At 35.7% G+C, this 20,000-nt stretch overlaps 1 long non-coding RNA gene across 1 annotated transcript in view; it reads right to left on the reverse strand.

The window, feature by feature from the left end:
• Window positions 1-14,980: 14,980 nt before the first annotated feature.
• Window positions 14,981-20,000, reverse strand: part of LOC118762784 — an 8,813-nt gene continuing 3,793 nt past the window's right edge. Inside the window, exons 2-3 of the long non-coding RNA XR_004998534.1 lie at window positions 16,385-16,389; window positions 14,981-15,108 (exon numbers count right to left, since the gene is read on the reverse strand). This is a non-coding gene — a long non-coding RNA (uncharacterized LOC118762784). The remainder of the gene's footprint in view (window positions 15,109-16,384; window positions 16,390-20,000) is intronic.

Consider the following 20,000-nt stretch of genomic DNA (forward strand, 5'->3'; position numbering starts at 1 on the left):
AACAGACGTTTGTAAGATCTATAGTTTTTGCAGAGATTGACTCCTGCAATGCTTGATTTAATATGGATAGGAACATTCCTCAGCTGAAGGACTGCTAAATTTGAAATGTTGTGGTGTAGTTTGTTGTATTCTTGGACAATACTATTCATTCAACCAATCCATCTCTCATGAAAGAAAAGAAACATAGCTAAAAAAGCTGACACTGTGCTGAAACAGATTAGTTTAAGATTCTTAGACTTAATCCTTTTCATATTAATCTAACCCTGGTCCCCAGATACAAATTTACCAATGTTCTGTTTTAAATTGTTCATATTTAAATTAATCCTTTCCATTATAATTCTATACAAGACTATCTTTAACCCTTTTAATACTGGCTTGCCTGGGGCTGCCTCTGGATCTGTAATGTAAACTTCTTATTTTAAAGAGATCTAAATCACAAGATCCCATCAAAATGTCATATTATGTTCCAAACAACAGTTGAATAAGGATAAAATAATTTTACTAAATTCTTCATTATTTTCAAAGCTAATAAAAAATAACAATATGTTTCAACTGAGATATAATAAGGGGTTAATGAGAATTGCTGTTAATTATTGTATTAAGTCCTTAAATTTTTTGATTATCTTCAAAATTAATTAAATCCCATATTTTATTAGAATAAAGTCATGAAAGGATTAACCATGCTTAATTTTTATCCTGTGTTGATTTTCTATTCTCTCATTATTCTCACTAGACTGATCTCTCCGTTTCACTTCTCTCTCTCTCTCTCTCTCTCTCCTCTCTCTCTCTCTCTCTCTCTTTCCATGCCATTATTTACGGTATAATAATAGAGATAATATAAATTCAGTCTTTTGGTGATCCAAATATATAGGTTTGCATCAAGGTATGATTTCAAGAAATAAAATAGCCTGCACTAAATAAAGAAAAAAAAAGAAAGAAAAAATATAGTAGTACAAGTTAATTATTTTTATGTGGTAAAGAAAAGACAAGTAAATTCAACATTTCGGACTGTATTGGTCCTTCATCAAGAAAACGAAAGAAGAATAAAAGGAAATGACCATTCTGTAGGAGTTATATCTTATGATGAAAGTCACATTTTAAGGGGATAAAACGGAAAACTTTTAATGAATTCCTTTGAAGCATTCATCTTTTTTTTTTCTCTGCTTTTACTTGACTGAAGGTCTCTATTTGAATCATTGAACATACTCTTCCATACAACATAAAATTAGTTACCTTGGACTCAAGATTATTTTGATTTTAGTTTCTGTTCCTGAAACTTTTGAGATAGGTAGTAGGCATACTTTAACTATAAAGTAAGTATAGGAAAATAAGAGCTGGAATGGGCCATAGCTCTTGATATAACCAAGTAATAAACCAGACTCTAATAAAATGAAGGAATGAATCATGTCTTACTCATTCTTGGTTTTTCAGTACATATGCATATATGTGTGTGTATAGGTGTCTATGTAAGCATATACACATACATGTATACTTGCCCAAGGGAGATATTTTTCTACAATTCAATAGTGTATGTGTTTTTATTTTTGTTACCAATGGTTCCATCACACTGGACTCGCAACAGCTGAAGACATGCAAGATTTATTGAATTGTTTGACACAAGAACTTAATGTCCTAAATGTAAGTCTCCGAAACTGTCTCATTTAATGTATATATGCACTTGTTTGTTCGTTCGTGTGTGTGTGTGTAAGTACAGAGAGATTTCCATAATTTTTAATGATGAGCCACCCATTAGTTTGATCAACAAACAGTATGCTTGTCAAAATTATCAAATAAGTAGTTAAACATTCCATAAGCACATGTTCTTAGCATCATTTCCAGAGAGAATCAACGTGTTATAAAGTGAGACAAAGCTAATCCTTTGAACTATAAGTGCATGCAGCTGATAACCTTCCAAACAGCTTCCATCCACCCAATTTCACCAACAATGCATGTGTTGACACAAGGCTAGAGTAACAGATCTTTGCCCAAGAAGCCATGCAATGGACCAAATCTGGAGCTCATGATTTGAAAGAAAATTCTTTGCCATTCAACCATAACTGTAACCAAGTATGTCTTGAGCTGACAGGTTCCTTAGGCAGTAGCTTCTCCTGGTTTCTGTGATGTTAACAGCCTGAGAGTACAAGGCTTCCCCAGTATATTGTAAGTTTAATTCCTGCTCATTTTCAACTGAGGTAACTGGAGCCCCTTGCTCCTTGGACAAAATGTACTACTTGAACAAGGAATTAAACTCACAACTTACTATCTTGAACCCAATATCCTAACCGTTTGGTCACATGCCCACACAGACACACAGACACACACACACACTGTATGTAAGTATGTATGTATGTATGTATATATGTGTGTATATATATATATATATATGGCTTAGGTATAGTGATATTAATAACCTGATTTTAGAACTCAGTATATGTATGTTTCATAACAGAGCATTAGTTGAGTACAGAATATGTATATTTATATACATACATACATACATACATACATACATACATACATACATACATACAGATAGATAGATAGATAGATAGATAGATAGATAGATAGATTGATGAACAGAATGATAGATCAGTAAATAAACAGATATACATATACAATTATATACATGTATATCCGAACGTGGCCGTAGTCAGTACCGCATCACTGGCCATCGTGCTGTGGGCACATAACAAACACCATCCGGTCGTGGCCGTTCGCCAGCCTCATCTAGCACCTGTGTCGGTGGCACATAAAAAGTAGTCAGTACCGCTTGTGGTACCAGTGCCGGTGGCACACAAGAATCCATCCGAACATGGCCGTAGTCAGTACCGCATCACTGGCCATCGTGCTGCGGGCACATAACAAACACCATCCGGTCGTGGCCGTTCGCCAGCCTCATCTAGCACCTGTGTCGGTGGCATATAAAAACACCATCCGAAGACCCGGCAGGACTAGTCAGGCCATAAACCATGGCCCCTACCTGGGACGTAGTCAGTCCACCTGTGCATACCTTCCTCCTTGTGATACTTGTGAAGGCCTGTTGAGGCAAGTGAAAATCAAAATCAAAATCAAATCAAAACAAATCAAAATAGATGAACATCAATGGAATTTGTATCTTTGTGGTACCAGTGCCGGTGGCACACAAGAGAAAACCATCCGAAAGTGGCCGTAGCCAGTACCGCATCGACTGGCCTCCGTGCTGTGGGCACATGACAAACACCATCCGATCGTGGCCGTTCGCCAGCCTCATCTAGCACCTGTGTCGGTTGCACATAAAAACACCATCCGAAGACCCGGCAAGACTAGTCAGGCCATAAACCATGGCCCCTACCTGGGACGTAGTCAGTCCACCTGTGAATACCTTCCTTCTTGTGACACTTGTGAAGACCTGTTGAGGCAAGTGAAAATCAAAATCAAAATCAAAACAAATCAAAATAGATGAACATCAATGGAATCTGTATCTTGTGGTACCAGTGCCGGTGGCACACACTTTGTGGTACCAGTGCCGGTGGCACACAAGAGAACCATCCGAACGTGGCCGTAGCCAGTTCCGCTTCGACCGGCCTCCGTGCTGTGGGCACATGACAAACACCATCCGATCGTGGCCGTTTGCCAGCCTCGTCTGGCACTGTGTCGGTGGCACATAAAAACACCTTCCGAAGACCCGGCAAGACTAGTCAGTCCACCTGTGCATACCTTCCTTCTTGTGACACTTGTGAAGACCGGTTGAGGCAAGTGAAAATCAAAATCAAAATCAAAATAGACAAAATAGATGAACATCAATGGAATTGTATCTTGTGGTACCAGTGCCGGTGGCACGTGGCACATAAGAGAACCATCCGAATGTGGCCGTAGCCAGTACCGCATCGACTGGCCTCCGTGCTGTGGGCACGTAACAAGCACCATCCGATCGTGGCCGTTTGCCAGCCTCATCTGGCACCTGTGTCGGTGGCACATAAAAACACCATCCGAGCGTGGCCGTCTGCCAGCCTCGTCTGGCACCTGTGTCGGTGGCACATAAAAACACCATCCGAGCGTGGCCGTCTGCCAGCCTCGTTTGGCACCTGTGTCGGTGGCACATAAAAACACCATCCGAGTGTGGCCGTTTGCCAGCCTCGTCTGGCACCTGTGTCGGTGGCACATAAAATCACCCACTACACTCTCGGAGTGGTTGGCGTTAGGAAGGGCATCCAGCTGTAGAAACACTGCCAGATCTGACTGGACTGGTGCAGCTTTCGGGCTCCCCAGACCCCAGTTGAACCGTCCAACCCATGCTAGCATGGAAAGCGGACGTTAAATGATGATGATGATGATGATGATATATGGACATACACACACATGCACACACATGCACACACACACACACACACCACACACACACACACACATGCGTGTGTCAGTGCATGAATATAAGATTATACTTTCATAAACAACACACTTTGGTACTGCATTGTGATTCTGGGTAGCATATGCTTTGCAAACACCAGGTAGTTCACAGATGAATAGTTAGAAGTAGGAAGTGTATACAGCTGTGAAAACAATAGTTACAACATTACGCAAAAGTACATATTTGCAAACAAAAATAATTGTCCCACTCATTCTCCTATGGAAAAAATAGTTGCAAAACAAGCAAACAGACAAACACAGACATTCACACACAGAGTTTAACCTTGGGTGGCAGGTTTCACATGCTGCTCTCTTTCATACCACAACATGGTTCTTAGCAGAGCTCATTCTGTGGTAAGCATTCCGACCAGATTCCCATTTCCTTTAGCTCCCATCATGTTTTTTTTTTCCTGAAGCCACTCACTTGTAGATGTTCAGACTGCATATCAACCACACACCAGTTTTAACTCGTCTGGGAATGTCTTTCAAACAAAGGGGTAGTTTACACCCTTCTATGACAAACATATTTTAAAAAACTAATCCAACAACAATACCACTAGCCTATATGTATGCATGCATGCTTATTGTCTTCTTGTTATTCTGCAGATAGTGAAGAAGATACATATACACCCATATGCACACACACACACATACATATATATATATACATATATATATATATATGTATGCATGTATATATATGTATGTATATATATGTATGTATATATGTATGTATATATATATATATATATATATATATATATTATATATATATATATATATATATATATATATATATATATATATATATATATGCGTATATATATATAGTGTGTTGTGTGTATATATATGCGTATATATATACACTGTTGTGTATATATATATATATATATATATATATATATATATAGCGTGTTGTGTATATATATATATATATATATGTCTGTATGTATGAATGTATGTATGTATGCATGTGTGTTTGTGTGTTGGTGTATATGAGTGACTGTGTGCACGTATGCATTTCAGACCTTTGTGATCTGTGTTATGTCTGTGAGTGTGTAGTGTTATGATACAACAGAAAGAAAGTCAGTGATTTCTAAGTCCTCTACCCCTCTCCCCACTCCATTTCACTTACATATTTCTTCCTTATGCCCTTTGGAAAGTCTTGAGTATCTCAACTTCCTGTTTCCTTTCCTTTGTACACCTAGCATTTTATTCCTAAGTAATAAAACATACAGGTTTATGGGGATATGAATTTATATAAATATGTATAGAAACTCACTGACATATATACATGTGTATGTTTGTGTATCTGTGTGTGTGTGAGAGAGAGAGAGAAAGAAAGTGTATGTGTGTGCATTTACATATACATATATATATATATATATCATATAAATTTATATATTTTTAGTTTTAAATACATATATATAATATATATATATATATATATGAATAGATAGACAAATAACTATGCAGATAGATATCTATATTTATAAATATATATATATATATATATATATATATATATATATATGTATATATGTATATTTATATATACACACACATGCGCACACACATACACACATGCACACATATATAATGTATATAAATATATATATATATAATATTTATGTATCCATGTATATGTATGTATGCATGTATCTATCTAGCTCTCTATCTATCTCTTTCTGTCACCCTCTCTCTCTCTATGCACACACACATGCACACATGCACACACACACACACACACACACACACACACACACACACACACACACACACACATATACATATGTATGTTTATAGATATTGAAGTATCCTTGATAGTCTCTTTACAATATACCTCCTGTATTTAATCCTTTCCACTCCTATTTTCCTTTAGGGACCATTTTGAAATTATTTCTTACTACCTTTCTGAAACAATTACCATTTCTCATTGTTATGCTTTGTAACTATTTCATTCTTTCTCCCAACCTCACCATGTATTCCTAATACCAGCAATGCTAGATTTTGAGTGACTAAATGTGTAACCAGCTTTAGTTCAATAGCAACTGAGAAGGTGAATAGTCACCAAAACCTTTGAATATCCTGAGAGTAAATTATGGTAAATATTCCATATTTGCTTTATGCACTACATTCTGATACATTTTGCCCATTTGTTTAATTCCCAATGGCATAAAATCATAGCACTAACTACCTGCTGAGTCATTGTACACCCTTGGTGATTAAATATCACATTTAGTTGAATTAAGATCATACTACCTAGGTTCATGTACATCTTTCATCTACATGTGTTTATATAGATAGACAGACAAATAGACGAGCGGATAGATAGATAAATAGACAGATAGATAGATAGATAGATAGATAGATAGATAGATAGATAGATAGATAGATAGATAGATAGATAGATGTGTTTGTGTGTGTGTATGTGTGTATGACTGTGAGAGCATGTATGTGTATCTGTGTGCCTCTGTGTGTGTGTGTGTGCGTGTGTATGTGTGTGCATGCGTGTGTGTGTGTGTGAATGTATTAATTAAGTAGAACACAACTCCAGTCTAATCCAGTGATTAAGTGCATCACAAATCTTTGAAAGTAAGAAGGAAAAAAAAACACAGCATAAAAGTAAAACAAAGTATAACAAATAACAAACATACAAGCAAAAACATAAATAAATCAGTTTGAATGGAATGTGTAGATATTCTGTGAATCTTTTCCAACAACACTCAGTTGCCAGCACGCGCCCAATGAAAATAAAATTAACAACCGTGTTATGAGTGACAGCAGCAACTGTTTTTCAGATTTGCCCATTTGATTTACTTGAGCTATCTTTGGTATGTAGAGACAGCTCGTCATGTGTTTCTTAATTGCCATTCATTTTTAAATTTAGATAAAACAACCATTTCTTTCTCCATCTAACTAAATGCAACCTATATTGTTCCTGACTGCTTTAATTTTATCTCCTCAAAGAAAGGGAGTTCAAATTTGATCTCATTTAGCTCAGACGTTTCCTAACAAACTGTTGTTCTGTGAGGTTTGTATATATTTCAAATTTTAGTATGCAAAAACAGGGCCCCTGTTTTTGATACTGGATGCAAGTGAAAGGTGAAAAAAGCTGTAGTGAAAGTTGTATATTTGACGTAGAAGGAAAGAGATTTTGGATGCAATGAAAACTGAAAGGAAACATGTAGGTCTTCTAGATGTGAAGCAGTGGTTCAGTGTATAGGGTGAGAAGAGCAGGTGGAACTTAGTGGCAGAAGCTGTTAGAGAGGAGAAGAAGAACGGTAGGGGCATAAAAGTTGCACAGTAAAGATTTCAAGGTGCTTAGGTATAGTGAGATAAAATAGACCAGAAGCACATCTTGTGGAAAAACCTACTTTGAATGTCTGCAAGAGCATTCAGCTTTGTAATTGTTTCTCATTTGATGTGCTGCCATCTAAAAGTGAGATGTGCAAATAAATTAAAAAATCAAGAGAACTTCCAGAGCATTTTTTGTTGCACTGATCTTCTTGTAACTTATATTTGGAGGCACAATCAAGCATACAGGCAGCTAGCAGAAATTACAAGCAAGTTATACAAGTGAGGAAGAATAAGAAACCACAGCAGGTGAAAAATATTGAATTTATGAAAGAGAAGCAAAAGAAAAGGGCTGAGGAAATGATTACTCTATTTTCATATTTGTGAGATGTTAGCTGTGAGAGATGACTGCAAGATGTTGGTGGAAGAGAAAGGAAAGGAGACAATGCCAGCAGAAGTGGTGAAGATGACTTTGAGATGTCATCTGGTTTTTGTGTCAGAGTAGCAGGTTGTCTTCATCATAAAATTGACTGTCATGTGGGACTAAAAGAATTGTTGGGGATAAGGGCAGATAAAAAGAATTGGATAATAAAATAGCATATACATCTCTCATACTAATATACTGTATGTACTCACAAGCAAATTCATGTGAATAGATCTCCATTTGCTTGGAAAATGCACATTCAGTGCTTTCCTCAACTGAACTACCTGGTTATTGAATTTACTTGCATGTGGCTGTGTATTCCACAGACGTGTGCTCTAAACATAATCATTGGGTAGAATCACCATGACATTGTAACAAGCCTGGCACTTTGAATTATGGGTAAAGTCTGATTGATGGACTTCCACAATGCTTCTGTCTACCCAGATTCACTTACCAGTCAAGGCTTATAGTAAAAGGCACTTACCCAAGATAGTATGCAAGAAAGCTTGGCTCAGGACCTTATGATTTTGAGGCAAACTTCTTAACCTTTCAGCTAAACTGTATCCATGATATACACAAATACAGACATGTACAGGTACTTGAACCCCTCCCCTGCACACACACAAATAGGTGTAAGTTTGTTTTTATGAAGTATCTCCAATGCTAATGTAGTCATAAAAAGTGAGCTCCTAATACACTGAGTGAAAAGAACCCTTGGAAAGTAAAGATAGACAGGCTCCTGTGGGACTTGAACCACAACTTATTCTGGATTACATTACATAATGCAATTACATTACATAATTACGTTTTCATATAATTTTTTATATCAGTACCTGAGCCATCAGTAATGTCAGCATGTCTTCTACTAAACTTAGAGATAACTACATTTTGGCTTGTATGTATGAATATTTGATTTTTCCAGTTGGAGGTATTCTTGAAATATGTACATGATGGAGGTTGCTAATCAGAATATGAAGATGTAATTAAAATTGTCAAAATAATAAGAAAATAAGAAAATTCATTTTATTACTCCCCAAATATACAGGTTTGATTTCTTTCGATATTCTTTTATTCTTTTATTCTTACTTGTTTCAGTCATTTGACTGTGGCCATGCTGGAGCACTGCCTTTAGTCGAACAAATTGACCCCAAGACATATTCTTTGTAAGCCTAGTACCTATTCTATTGGTCTCCTTTGCCAAACCACTAAGTTACAGGGATGTAAACACACTAACATCAGTTGTCAAGCGATGGAAGGGGAACAAACACTTACAAACAGTAACACACAAATACATACATACATATATATATTCTTTTATTTGTTTCAGCCATTTGACTGTAGCCATGCTGGAGCACTGCCTTTAGCCGAATAAATCGACCCCAGGACTTATTCTTTGTAAGCCTAGTACTTATTCTATCAGTTTCTTTTGCTGAACTGCTAGGTTACGGGGACAAACACAGATACATAAACACACACACACATATATGCAACGGGCTTCTTTCAGTTTCAGTGTACCAAATCCACTCACAAGGCTTTGGTTGGCCCAAGGCTATAGTAGAAGACATTTTCCCAAGGTATCACACAGTGGGATTGAACCCAGAACCATGTGGTTGGTAAGCAAGCTTTTTACCACACACCCATTTCTATGCATATAGCTACTCCTTTGCCTATAGCCATTCCTGTGTCTATATATATGCACGATGGACTTCTTTCAGTTTCCATCAACCAAATCAATTCAGAAGGCTTTGGTCGGCCTAAGGCTAAAGTAGAAGACACTTACCCAAGATCCCATGCAGTGGGATTGCACCTGGAACCATGTGGTTGGAAAGCAAGCTTCTTACCACACAGCCACTCATGTACAACTTTTTTTTAGTCAATGATCCATTCATTATTCTGATGTCTTGGATATGAAAGGTCATAGCAATAATCAGTGCCGGCAATAATTTCTGTAGGATATCTGTACAGATAACCCTAACAAGTGATGTAAAGCACACTGCTAACACAGAAGAACATGGTATTGACTTATAAAAGCATTTAATATGCTTTACAGTATGTTATGGTTGCATAACAAAATACCGTACCCCTACAAGTCATTAATAGCAAATATATATACATATTAACAAATGGGTACATGATTATACATTTACATACATTTTATAATGGTTTTTAAGAGACAGCAGGTTTATTTTATGCAAAAAATTGCACACTTATAACATTTTTGACACATTCTGTGCAAAAGCTTAAAATGTACATAATAAGCATTGTTATTCATATTCCCTGCAAAAGTTTCTGAAGGACAATATTTCTTGTATAAACATGAGGAGGCACTAACATCTTGGCCCCCTGAAATTTCTATCTGTAATTGCAAATTTTTTTGTTTTTCTTCTGCAGAAATATGCTAAAGCTTAATACATGAAACCTCTCAGTAGGATGATTATAAGGTAATAGTGGAATATAGCAGAATACATGAAGTAGAATAATTAATAGTGGAATAAATTCATATACAAATGCGCATAGCATGTTGAATTTATATTGATGACACATAACATAGCCATATTGATTAGATTTTCCATTAAGAAAACAAAGAAAATTAATTTAATCACCAGAATTTATGAACATAGGAAAAACGTTGATTGAGCATTAAAGGACACAGAAGTTAGAAGACTAAACTTTCAAATACAAAATAATAAGCAGAAGAGCTCCACCCATTAACTACACATGTCTATAAGTCGCCAAATGATGTTACCTTGAAACACTGTATATATCATCCCAAATCTGTCTCTGTCAAATTCTCAACTTTGACTAGTTTGAAATATTTTCAAGAGAAAGTTTACAATTCTGGTTGTGGATGAAGAAGACTGTGGGAACAAATTTAGCAATTTTTGGCAAAAAATGTACCCTTTTGCCAAGTTGTAACAAAAGGTTAACAGTTGGATAGATAGACAAATGTAACAAAATAATTTGACAAAAAATGTGAATTTTTAATTATTTTCTGAGATTTTACAAAAACAACAAAAATATTGGAATAAATTGTATATATATATATATATATATATATATATATCATCATCATCATCATCATCATCATCATCATCATCGTTTAGCGTCCGTTTTCCATGCTAGCATGGGTTGGACGGTTCTACTGGGGTTTGTGAAGCCAGAAGGCTTCATCAGGCCCAGTCAAATCTGGCAGTGTTTCTACGGCTGGATGCCCTTCCTAACGCCAACCACTCCGTGAGTGTAGTGGGTGCTTTTTACGTGCCACCCGCACAGGTGCCAGACAGAGCTGGCAAACGGCCACGAACGGATGGTGCTTTTTATGTGCCACCGGCATGAGGGCCAGGCGATATATATATATATATATATATATACATAAAAATACACTTTGTGTGTTATATATATCGATATGATTCTTGACTGTTCCTTGCTGTTCATGTAATTATGATTTTTAAACTTACTACAGCCACCTGATTCTGTTTGCCTTAGTTTCATATCACAATAAAAAATACTTGTGTTTCACAGCTGAGAAATAGTATGAAGCCTTTAAAACAATTACATCACCTTATAAGGAAATGCCCCACATTTTATGGAAACTATTTCAAATATCTTAACGTGAAAATTTGACTGTGAAATAAGTTGGCTGCAAATAAAATAAATAACTAAATATATAGAGAAATAAATAAAATGTGAACCAGGACACACAGATAACTTTGAATGGTATTTTATTGTTAATGTTACTGTCTCTGTCATTGAGACAATACATTAGGAAGTCTTCCAAATTACATATTTATCCTGTAAACAAGTGAATTCATCACAATTTGAATGTTCCCTTATGCAGACCAACATCAGTCTCTTTGGCGTCTGTCTGATAATACACACACACATACACACACACCACACACACACACACACACACACACATACACACACACACATATACATATATAAGTACATGCATATACATAAATGTGTGCATATGTATGTGTATATGTGTGTGGGTGTGTGTATATGTGTATGTGTGTGTGTATGTTTATACATATTTATATATATATATATATATATATATATATATATATATATACACACACATTCACACATTTACATCTTTGCTTCTAGTTTATCTACAAACATAAATATATGCAAATATATAGTGCAATGCCTGTATTTCACACACTCAAATAAACATAGGTGTGTGTTTGTCTTTATATACATACATACATACATATACATCTGCAAATATACACATATATATATGTGTGTAAGTGCACACACACACACACACACACACACTCACACACATATGAGTATTTGAGAAACATTGTGAATACTTTGCTGCAGGGATATGAAGAAAGTTTTAGTTGAACCAAAAGAGCATCTTGAAGACAAGAAGTCTTAACCTCGAGATATTAGCTGTCCCAGAATGGCTACAGCACATTCTTTTTTTTTTTAGTTCAGTTTTCTTTCGAAAGGAAGTGTGAATCAGGCGATAGCTTGCTGCAAATGAGTCATGCAAAAGCTTGATGCCTTGCACACCGGATGCAGAAGTAAAGAGAAAAGTTTTCAAAACATCTTTTAGTGATACCAAAAAAAGACAAAACACCAACTTACATACGCATACACATTCGCAAGTACATATACATGCACACACACATGCACATACGTACACACACACCTGCACAAAAACAATAGCAAGAATTCTACAAAGACACCAACAACAGCAAAGCAACAACAAATGCAAAGAAAAGGAAAAAGTAAGAAACTTTTATTTTTTTCTAAAAATAACAGCAATAACAGTCAGTAGCAGCAACAACAATGATGACAACAACAACGACAGCAATAGCAACAACAACAACAACAATAATTAGCAGCAACATAACATAAATTTGGATTGTTTATCTGTATTGTTGTATTCTGTTGATATTGTTTATTTTTTCCCCCCTTTTGGTTTAACTTTATTCCATTTATTGGTATTTTTGTATTTTTAAGAAATAATTTTTATTTTACATCTCAGCAACAGCAAAAATCATAAAATAAAATATTGATAAAATTATAATACTTCTCATAAACAAATTGTAAAAAGGTAGAGAGATGTCATAAAATCCTAGCAAGAAAAATAAGTTTGAAAAATAACAGAAAAATATATATAAAAAAAATAAAATGATTTCTTGAAAAATTATCTCTTTTCTTTTTATTTTCTTTACTTGTAAGAATCTTAATAGTTAAGTATAACATTTATAGGGTTTTAATTCTTTGTGAAGAGGTCAAGATTAAATATTACAAAAAGAAAAAAAAAAGAAAAACTGTTTGGGATTTCTCTAATTCTAATGTTGTAATTAGTTATGTCTCTATGTAGAGATTTCCCTCTCATTCTTATATAAAGTTTATTGACAAATGATGAATAAATTACAGATTTTAAAAATTTTACAAAATTCTCTGTTTGTTTGTCATAACAAATTAGTTATGTCATAATGTTAAGAAATATTAATTACTAATCACTCACCATCATTCTTTATCAATCATCATCATTGTCTTATGCCTGCTTTTACTTCAGGTATGGACTGGACAGGTTTTATGAGGCAGTATTTGGCTGTTTTTTTCTCTCAAGTGAAATGACTATATATATAGTTTCAGTATTAAGTCATTTGAATAAATGAAAACAGCTTCAATTCTTAAAAGTTTCAGTCTGTAGGGAATGAGGCTAAACAATTAGTAGATATTGTAGTATTTGATTACTCCATTCTTTAAATCCAAATTTATTCAATTAGAATAACATATAAGGTAATTTGCTTAATGTTTTTCATACAAATGGCATCTCTGAATTATTTAAATCCTAAACAAATGCACAAATCGAGGCATTTAATTAGTGATTCATATTTATTTTAACAAGTAAAGTAAAGGTTATGTCTTGATGATGATCAGAATAGAGCTGAAATATGTCCAAAATAATTATGTAATATTATTTTTCACACACTAATATCGTTTTTGTTTTTCCTGTTATTGCTTATTTATTTTTAGTTTAGCGTTATCATGTTTCATAGCATTAAACCTTTTAATAATATATTTCTTTTGAGCTTTCATTTCAATTACTTTTGAAAATAAAGAAGAATTTAATGAAATAATTGTCATTATGAAGCTGGTGTTTGAAAGAAATTAACATGAAAATCTGAGGGAAAGTTTTAATTTCGATCACCTAAAGTAGGAAGCTAGTATGAGAGAACAAAGGGTAGTGTCAGGTAGGTAGTATTAAAAGGATTAAATATGTAGACACTAACATTTCGATTTTTTTTTTTTTGTGCTCTTCAGAAAAAAGGTGGTTTAAAGATTATTATTACTATAGTATCAGATCAATCTAAGTCTTTTAAATTGAGAGGAACTGTGCAGAAACCTTGCAATGAACTATACCTGTAAATCAAGCACTGAAGTCTTGTCATAGACTATGCCATACTGATTCTGCCAACGAGTTCTATTATAGGTACACATATCTTGGAATATTCAGTCACTTCCACATTAGCTCAATGAGTGCATCAACAAGGTGTTCAGGTTAATTTGATGATTTTTATGTCTCCTTTTTTTGAGGAACAGCTTGTATTGGTGAACAGTCAACGGTGTTGGAAAGCATAAAAAGTAAAGTTGAAGTTGAGAAAAAATTAGCTGACATGGAAGACTGGCAGCCATCTTAATTTTGGAAAATAGTTACCTGTATTATGATGATTCATGCCAGGTATCAAAATGGCAACATCATGACTGCAGCTCAATGCCCTATGAAATGAACACTGTAAAAGCTATATGACATGATGTGGACCTCGGGAAAATGAATTTCTAACAAACTGTGATAGTCTTTGGATATATTTCCGATGAAGGTGATGTCATGTTACCCCACACTTTTGAACAGGACATTAGGCTCAGGTCAGACAGCTATGTGAAGCTACTGGAAACTGTGGTCAATCCCTAGCTGGAGAGGGTTGCTGCTGGAAGGCCATATGTGTGGCAGCAAGATTTGGCTCCTTGTCATACCTCAGGAAATAGCCAGAGGTGGTCGTCAGAGAATTTCTATGACTTCATAAGCTCCAATTTTTGGCCTCCTATTTCCTTCAATTGTAATCCCATGGATTATGTGCACGGCTTGGCTGAGAAAAACATGAGCTTCCCTGCCAGCACAGCAATGCCAATCTGATGGCCAAGATCAAGGAGGTGTTTGAAAATCTTCCCACATGAACACAATGTATGTGCCAGGTTCCAAAGCCATCTGGAGGCTGCGGTAGAAGCTGAGGGCAACTACCTTAAGTAAACTGTTATCTCCCAGCTATAATCTAGTTGATATTTTTTGATTTTTTAAAATACTTTTATTTTGAGATGGAATATTGTTCGCTTTTCCTTTTAGGCAAACTGTCAAAATTAGCCTGAGCACATCACTAAATGGTAAATGGTAAGCCATCATTTACCATAATGATCTTGTACTGGAAATCACAATAATAACTTTTAAGCGCAAAGTAATACTATATCATTTTGCTACCCAATTACTTCTATTCTAATTAGTCTGGTAATACTAAACTCATTAAATATATTCACAGAGCATCCAGTCTGTGCCAGGGTAAAAAACAGACATTAACAGATGATGATGATGATGATGATGATGATGATGACGATAACATGCATATATAGTTACAGTGGAGTAAGGAAGCAGTTTCTATAGTCATTTTCAAACCCTTCTACTCAAGAGACTTCAAGTCATTTACCTAGACTTCACCTTTGAGCTTTCCTCGAAAGGCTGTTACAAATAGTAGTGTGGGATGTATGAATGAATTTAACAAACGGTAATCCAACTCACTGACTAAAAAACAACAAACAAAAAAAAAAAACTACAACAGCAATGATAAGTAAAAAAAAAAAAAACAAGCAAACCTTTGGGCATGATATAATAAATTACAATACTTCTAACAACTCATGTATTGCTGTTTGTATAGTTGTAATTAATTCCCTACAATGATTTTACTCATTACTTTTTATTTTCATTCATTAGATTTTTTTCTCCTTATAAACCACTCTTTTGTTTGTCATTCCTTTACTTTCAATCAGTCATACTCTCTCTCTCTCTCTCTCTATATCTATCTATCTATCTATCTCTCTCTCCCTCTCTCTCTCTAATGACTTCAGATATTACAGGCCAGAATGAAAGTGTAAATTTTCTGAAGTTCCTTCAACTCAACCATCTTTTTCTGCCTGCCTCCGGGGGTTTGAAACTGGAGGTGTGGCTGTCAATACTGATGATGCTAATACTGCTGCTGCTACAGATGATGATGTTGTCAACAATAGTGTATGGGTGGTAGAGGTAAAGATAATCGTGATGGTGATAGTGCTGATGATAGTGGTGGTAACAATTGTTATACTACCATTGTGATGGTGATGGTGGCTATGGTGGTAATGGTGGTGGTGGTGGTGGCAGATGGGAGATGATGTTGGTGACAATGGTGTGTTGATGTGGTGGTGGTGGTGGTGGAGGTGGTGGATGGAAGATGATGCTGGTGACAATGGTGGGTGTGTTGATGGTTGTGGTGGTGGTGGTGGTGGTGGAGGTTAAGGTGGTAGTAACAGGGGAGGAGTCTTGAAAACTCGATTCTTCGTGTTGTTAAGGTAATTCTGCATCACTGTTTCATGCGTAAGTCATTAAATAAAACTGGACACAGAAGGGAAATTAAAGTTGAGCAGGAAACCAACGAGGTGTCATGCTTTCTCCTGCATTTACATCCGATGACATTTTTATCCCTGGGGCAAAGTTGACATTGAGATGCCAACTTCAAAACATTTATTTATTTGTTAGAAAATGAGCTTCATAAAAAAAACTTAAATAAATAAATAAAAATAAAATAGAAAATAAAAACAAAAATTCTGCAATGTTTAATATATATTTTATTTTACTATACTTTTAAATTTATTTCATCTACTTTTTTTATTTCCTTTTTGAGATTACACAAAAAAAAAATGAAAAAAATTAAACACAATAACTAAAACAAAAAAGTGACAAGGTGGTGAGATGCTAAGGGTATGAGAGATGGTGTTGTGTCAGTGCAAAGAAAAAGTGTAAAATAAGGTATGTCAGTGTGCCATAAGAAGATAGGAATAGCAGGTAGATGTGGCTTGCATAGGTACAACCGTGACTGTGATGTTGCAAAATTTACTCAACAATCACGTGGTTTCAGTTTCCATCCGTATCTCTGGCACCTTGAAGAAATATCTTCTGTTGTAGTCTCAAATTGACCAGTGTCTTGTGATCGAAATGTGGCAAAGAGAAGCTATTCAGAAATGTGCTGTATACATACATATATATTTCCGTCGTCGTCATTGTCGTCGTCATCATCATCATCAACATTGCCACAGCAGCCCTCATTGTTGCCCTCCACCATCGTCATTGCTCCAAGTGCCACTGTCATTGTTGTCATCGTCATCCACTTTAGGATTAATATTTAATCCTCCTAAGGCGGCGAGCTGGCTGAATCGTTAGCACACCGAGTGAAATGCTTAGTGGTATTTCGTCTGCTGTTACGTTCGAAGTTCAAATTCCACCAAAGTCGACTTTGCCTTTCATCCTTTCAGGGTCGATGAATTAAGTACCAGTTACGCACTGGGCTCGATGTAATCGACTTAATCCGTTTGTATGTCCTTGTTTGTCCCCTCTATGTTTAGCCCCTTGTGGGCAATAAAGAAATAAGAATCTTTAGCACACAGGGCAAAAGGCTCAACAACATTTTGTCTGTCTTTATGTTCTGAGTTCAAATTCTGCCAAAGTCTGCTTTGGCTTTCGTCCTTTCAGGGTTGATAAAACAAATGTAATTAACATATGTAATTAATGTAATTAACATACCCCTGTCCCTGAAATTACTGATCTTGTACCAAAATATGAAACCAATATTTAACTCTCTTACATCAGTCAATCATTTTTCATAGGTAAGTGTGTATGTATGAGTTTGTGTAACCACTTATGTTATAATGCAGTGCTCGTGTACCTGAGTGTGTCTGTCTTTATATTACAACTATCTCTCAATATGTGTGTTTCGAGTTGGGTGTGTAGGTGTAAGTTTCTTTTTTCTTTATTGCCAACTAGGGGCTAAATATAGAAGGGACAAACAAGGACAGACAAAGGGATTAAGTCGGTTATATCGACCCCAGTGCATAACTGGTACTTAATTTATCGACCCTGAAAGAATGAAAGGCAAAGTCAACCTCGGCAGAATTTGAACTCCGAACGAAACGACAGACAAAATACTTATTTCTTTACTACCCACAAGGGGTTAAACACAGAAGGGACAAACAAGAACAGAAAACGGATTAAGTCGATTATATCGACCCCAGTGCATAACTGGTAGTTATTTAATCGACCCCGAAAGGACGAAAGGCAAAGTCGACCTCGGCAGAATTTGAACTCAGAACGTAACGGCAGACGAAATACTGCTAAGCATTTCACCCGACGTGCTAACGTTTCTGCCACCTCACTGCTGGTGTGTAGGTGCAAGTTTCTGTGTGGTGTTTATGTGTATGTGTGCGTGCATGTAAATGTGTGTGTACTCGGAAATATGTGTGTGCGCATATAAATGTGTGTACTCGTAAATATGTGTGTGTGCATGTAAATATGTGCGTACTCGTAAATACGGGTGTGCATGCATGTGAATATGTGTGCATGTGTATGTGTGTGTGTGTTAGTGGGTGTGTAGGTGGATGTATGGGTGGATGCATGTGTGCATGTTAAAATGTGTGTGCTTGCACTTGTGAATATGCGTGCATACATCTGTGTATGTGTATGTGTGTGTGTGTGTGTATATGTATGTGTGTGTACGTGTGTGTGTGTGTATGTGTGTATGTGTGTATGTGTGCTTATATATGTGAGGAAGGAAGGTTTAGAATTATTTCCTGCAACAGATCTCAGGTTTCCTGCTCACAACACATCTGATGATCAAATAGATTTCGTCTAAGCTTTCATTGATATTTGAACGTACAGAGCAGCAACACCAATTGACTCTGATATTGGTAATTGGAGTGATGCTGACAAAAAAAAAGGAAAATACAATGACAACAACAACAGCAACATCAACAACAACAACATCAACAACAACAACAATAACATCAACGACAGTAGTAGTAGTAGTAATAGTAGTAGTAGTGGTAGTAGTAGAGTAGTAGTAGTAGTAGTAGTAGTAGTGATAGTGGTGGTGGTGGTGGTGGTGGTAGTAGTAGTGATAGTGGTGGTGGTGGTGGTGGTAGTAGTAGTAGTAGTGATAGTGGTGGTGGTGGTGGTAGTAGTAGTAGTAGTAGTAGTAGTAGTAGTAGTGATGGTGGTAGTAGTAGTAGTAGTAGTAGTAATAGTAGTAGTAGTGATGGTGGTGGTGGTAATAGTAGTAGTAGTAGTAGTAGTAGTTGTAGTAGTAACAGAGAAAGAGAGACTCTTGAAATTCTAAGATTTGGGAATAGAGATAACCTGAATGTGGAGCATGAAAGCAGAAATAATCCCTATAATAATAGGTGAAATAGGCACGGTTGAAAAAATATATTACAAATATGTAACTAAAACACCAGGACTTAGAAATAATATATATATATAACATACAGGAAATAGCACTGCTAAACACTGAACCCATCTTATGTAAAGCACTTTCAATACAATAAAAATTATAACATTGGAAAAACAAACCACAGCACATACCAAGATACACACAGCTGTGCTCAGTAGTGCAGTGAAAGCACACGATAACAATAAAACTATACTGAATAATAATGATAATAATAATAATAATAACAAAAACACCAGGACATACAAACACATATAACATACAGAAAATTGCACTACTAGGCACTGCACACATCCTACGCAGAACACTTTCCATACAATAACCATCAGAGCATC

This window comes from Octopus sinensis, linkage group LG3 (genome assembly GCF_006345805.1).
Source record: "Octopus sinensis linkage group LG3, ASM634580v1, whole genome shotgun sequence".
Taxonomy (NCBI): Eukaryota; Metazoa; Mollusca; class Cephalopoda; order Octopoda; family Octopodidae; genus Octopus; species Octopus sinensis.